The sequence below is a fragment of the Eurytemora carolleeae genome, unplaced genomic scaffold, assembly GCF_000591075.1.
Source record: "Eurytemora carolleeae unplaced genomic scaffold, Eaff_2.0 scaffold387, whole genome shotgun sequence".
NCBI classification, from domain to species: Eukaryota; Metazoa; Arthropoda; class Copepoda; order Calanoida; family Temoridae; genus Eurytemora; species Eurytemora carolleeae.
This window is the reverse complement of record NW_019396360.1, coordinates 244184-249980: the sequence shown is the minus strand read 5'-3', so window position 1 is coordinate 249980 and position 5797 is coordinate 244184.

Here is a 5797-nt window from a genome sequence, read left to right as displayed (position 1 = left end):
ATAACTGGATGCTAATGTTCAGTTCTAGTAATATCACCGACATTTAGTTCTAGTAATATCACCGACATTAAGTTCTAGTAATATCACCGACATTTAGTTCTAGTAATATCACCGACATTAAGTTCTAGTAATATCACCGACATTTAGTTCTAGTAATATCCCCGACATTAAGTTCTAGTGATATTACCGACATTAAGTTCTAGTAATATCACCGACATTTAGTTCGAGTAATATCACCGACATTTAGCTCTAGTAATATCACCGACATTAAGTTCTAGTAATATCACCGACATTTAGTTCTGGTAATATCCCCGACATTAAGTTCTAGTAATATCACCAACATTAAGTTCTAGTAATATCACCGACAATTAGTTCTTGTAATATCCCCGACATTTAATTCTAGTAATATCACTGACATTAAGTTTTAGTAATATTACCGATATTTAGTTCTAGTAATATCGACGCCTTTTTTCTAGTTATATCATCAGCGACTTATAATTTCAGTATTCAAGTAATATCACCGACTTTTGTTTTAGTAATATCACCGAAATTTTGTGCTAGTTTTATCAGCGACTTTTTTCTTGTAAAATCACTGACATTTTGATATGGTTATATCAGCGACTATTAATTTCAGTATTCAATTAATATCACCGACTTTTGTTCTAGTAATATCACTGACATTTAGTTCTAGTAATATCACCGAATTTTGTTCTAGTAATATCACCAGCATTAAGTTCTAGTAATATCACCGACTTTTGTTCTAGTAATATCACTGACATTTAGTTTTAGTAATATCACCGACTTTTGTTTTAGTAATATCACCGACATTTTGTTCTGGTTATATCAGCGACTTTTAATTTCAGTATTCAAGTAATATCACCGACTTTTGTTCTAGTAATATTGCCGACTTTTGTTCTAGTAATATCACCAACATTAAGTTCTAGTAATATCACCGACTTTTGTTCTAGTAATATCACCGACTTTTGTTCTAGTAATATCACCGACTTTTGTTCTAGTAATATCACCGACATTTAGTTCCAGCAATTTCACCAACATTTAGTTCCAGTAATGTCACCGAAAATTAGTTCTAGTAATATCCCCGACATGTAATTCTAGTAACGTCACCGACATTAAGTTCTAGTAATATCACCGACAGTTAGTTCTTGTAATATCCCCGACATTTAATACTAGTAATATCACGGACATTAAGTTTTAGTAATATCACCGATATTTAGTTCTAGTAATATCGACGCCTTTTTTCCTAGTTATATCAGCGACTTATAATTTCAGTATTCAAGTAATATCACTGACTTTTGTTCTAGTAATATCACCGACATTTTGTTCTAGTTATATCAGCGACTTTTGTCTAGTAAAATCACCGACATTTTTATCTGGTTATATCAGCGACTTTTAATTTCAGTATTCAAGTAATATCACCGACTTTTGTTCTAGTAATATCACCAACAATAAGTTCTAGTAATATCACCGACTTTTGTTCCAGAAATATCACCAGCATTAAGTTCTAGTAATATCACCGACTTGTGTTCTAGAAATATCACCAATATTTAGTTCTAGTAATATCACTGACTTTTGTTCTAGTAATATCGCCCACTTTTGTTCTAGTAATATCACCGACATTTTGTTCTAATTATATCAGCGACTTTTTTCTAGTAAAATCACCTACATTTTGATCTGGTTATATCAGCGACTTTTAATTTCAGTATTCAAGTAATATCACCGACTTTTGTTCTAGTAATATCACCGACATTTTGTGCTAGTTATATCAGCGAATTCAAATTTCAGTATTCAAGAAATATCACCTTTTCTTAATGAATATTGTTCTTAATACTAAGGTCGAAAGGCTAGTCTACAGATTTCAAACTTACATTTTTAAAAAGCCATTGTAAAAACGATATTTAAAATTGGTTGACATCTTAGAATTTGTCTAAACATAAAATTATATATTTTTTTAACAGTTTTCCGACCTTTTTTGCAATTTTTAAAATTTTTACTAGGATTAAAGTTATCGGTTAACTTTTGTGATAAGATGGTCTTTAAAAAAAGTTGATTATGAATGTGTATTGCAGCTCCATACCTTTACCGTATATGATTATTGTACATACATGACAATGACACATGCTAAAATAAAGGGTAAATAGAGGGTAAATAGAGAGTAAACGGAGGGTAAATAGAGGGTAAATATAGGGTAAATAGAGGGTAAAAAGAGGGTAAATAGAGGGTAAATAGAGGGTAAATAGAGGGTAAATAGAGGGTAAATAGAGGGTAAATAGAGAGTAAACGGAGGGTAAATAGAGGGTAAATAGAGGGAAAATAGAGGGTAACCTAAAACTACGTCTACAATCTGTTAAACCTGACCTATGACCAAAAACAAGATTCTAAGAAGTGGTTTATGCATCTTTATGCAAAATTGATTTTTTTTGTTTTTAACAAAATGAAATTGCCAGTTTAGGAAAAGTTTCTTTATAAATAATCGTTTTTCAAAAAGAATAGATATTTAGAGTGAAGGGCCACGGAAGATGCTTTTAATTTTTATGAGGGTTTCTCATCCGGCCCAGGAATGCATTAATTGAGAATAAATATTTTAGATAAGAAGTGTTAATTAGTAGCTAGAATACTTCAGGCTACATTGGTATCAAAATAAAGTGGAACAGAAAGACGATGAATATGAAAAACTTGAGAGCTCAGTTCGTCCCTCCATAAATTCCTAAATATATTCTTTAAACCTTACAATTATAATTCAGTCATTCATTCATTTTATAAAAAACAACATCCGTGATTCTTAAGCATTTGGAACTAGAGAAAGAGGAGGAAAGGTAGAGTATGAGGGGAAGAAAGAGAAAGAGGAGGAGAAGAAAGAGTATGAGGGGAAGAAAGAGAAAGAGGAGAAAAGGTAGAATATGAGGGGAAGAAAGAGAAGAGGAGCAAAGGTAGAGTATGAGGGGAAGAAAGAGAAATAGGAGGAAATGGTAGAATAATGGAAGAAGTAAGAGAAAGTTGGGGAGAGGAGAGGGGAAGAGAGAGAAAGAGGATGAGAATTGGATGATAAATTATCCTGGGTATGGTTGGGTATACTTACCTATACTCTCTAGGTTTAATCCAACAACTAGTGATTAGACCTTAGTTATCCAACTCTATAGGGGGTCCCAGGGGCTACATAGTCCTTTTAGAATCTTTACAGGGGGTCACAGGGGCTACATAGTCCTTTTAGAATCTTTACAGGGGGTCACAGGGGCTACATAGTTCTTTTAGAATCTTTAGAATCTAGGAGGAGGTAAGCATGAGTAAGAGAGAAAGGTTCATTGGGATTTCGGGATATTTTGAGAATGAGAGGGAAGAAGCCGATTTGAATTGAGGGGAAGGGTGAGCACTGCAAGCTGATGGTTTCAAGACGTTCAAGCCTCAGATAATTTCCAGGTTTCCCCACATACACGTTATACAACTTATTATATGTGCATAATATATGATTATGCTATTNNNAGGGGGGAATCTTCTAAATAAAACTAAAGGTGTCCGGTGAGCTATTTTTGTAAGTAGTTCGGACTAAAAGGCACATTTCTATTTGACCTGATTTTTAGTAGCAATTGAACAGTGCCTTAAAGTGAGTGAGAAACCAATTCAGCATAAAATACTAATCTTTAGAAAATCATGCGGCATGCATTCTGCTTGGCATGCATTCTGCTCAGCATGCTGACCGATATCAAATCAATTGTTTTTGGAAATGGCAAATACCATGTTGTTTTTAAAAAAATTGTGAAATTGGTGTTTGTACACTACAATCACACAACTTATGAGTTTTGCAACTAATTACTTACAAGCCGTATTCACATCAAAACAAGAAACAAAACAACTAAAAATTCGGGTTTTATGGTTAATTAAGTTTTCATATATATCAATGTATAAAGAAAAAAGGTTTCAATATGATAATTTTGTTTTTGACATTTTTTCTTCATCTGTAGAGTGTCCACGCTTTTACTTAAGTCTATGTTTATACTCTAATTATTTATCTAACTATATATCTATATATCTATCTATCTATCTATCTATCTATCTAACTATTTATCTATCTATCTATATATATATTTATCTGTAGCAAATACCTACTCCATAACAATCTACTCGAGACGTATCTATCCACATCCAGTTCTATCATGTAACACAGTCAAACAGGACTGGCTCCAAGGTACTAATGCAATGCAAGGAAAGTTAATTGCGGTCGCGTATACTCTGCACGTACATATTGAAACCAGTTCTCTCTGGGCGGTTTTTGTAAACAAGAACAGATGCATCACTGTTCGTCTGGTATCCAAGGAGGTGTTAAAAGCGTTAAATTTTGATAATTTTGATAATTCACATAATAGTTTCCTATGACCAGAATACTTCATAGATTATTTTTGTGAAAATGGATCCCATGTCAGACTGTGACATCCGTCTTGTGTTTACTTTTCCGCCCAAAGACAGTACACTGCAGTACAAAAAATGCATACACCTCTGAAATAAATTTCCTTGCATTAGTACCTTGACCGGCTCTAAATGCCACACAGGGACACAAGGATCCAATATTATATAGGACTAACTCTCAGGCGTGTACACAAGCCGAATCTCAAATTGTATAATTCAATGAGCACCGAAGTTATCTTTCAAGCTATATTCGATTCAATTGCCAATTTTTAAGGCAAGATCTAGCTCGTATGTTTCAATGAGAACCGAAGTTAACTTTCAAGCTATATTCGATTCAATTGCCAATTATCAAGGCAAGATCTAGCTCGTATGTTTCAATGAGAACCCAAGCTATCTTACAAGCTTAATATGCTTCTGATAACGTTCAAAAGCCGAGTCTCAATAAACTAACTTTTTTCGAATAGCTTATGTTGCAAAGTTAATGATTAATACCCGTATTACGTATTTTCAAGATTAGAGAAAATGTATATCACGCAGTATAAACTATCTACGTATGTTTTTAATATAGTGTAATTCAATTATATCGCATGATTCAAGCAAATTAAATCAAATATTCCATTGAAACACAATTTCAATGAATGTCATTTATACAAGTTTACAACATTTAGATCTTTAGCTATGTACAGCGTACTGCAATTTCACAGAATATAATGTCTGCTCACTTTTTGCTACATATCTACCTATCTACCTAACTATCTTTATTTCGTTCTATCTTTCTCTCTATCTGTCTATCTATCTGCATGTTTTCCTCCCCAAACCAACATTATAATTTGTGGTTCTGCTCTGCGCCCCTCTGAGTGGATCCGTTCAAAACTAGTGTTTGTTATCAGCGTCGCCCAACACCGCATCTTCCACAGGTCGACCTCTGCGTTATTTCATCTTCTCCAAACTAGAAATTTTTAGGTTTCATCATCTTGAGTTCGGAACTCAAACCTTCAACAATGATTACGCTAGCCCCAGTCCTTCATTTCAACTTATATCTGTCTAGACAAAATAAATGAACTTCAAATTTTTCAAATTTGAAATAATTTTATTTGGTTTAAAGACTGTAATGCGCTACTAAATGTCTCAAACAATCCTTAGAACAGCTAAAGAGTGCATTAGAAATAAAAAAAGGGATGGTTCTCGAGTTTTAATACGGTTCAATTAACAGATTCTTTGGGTCCAAAAATTAAGAGTCCTCTTTTTCAACTGAAAATGTTGATAAATCAAGAGTTAAATCTAGCAGATAAAACAAGGAATTGTATTATCTTGGTTTTAAACATTGCACATAACAATATACGTTTTCATAAATAAACACATTTTTCCTCCCCCCCCC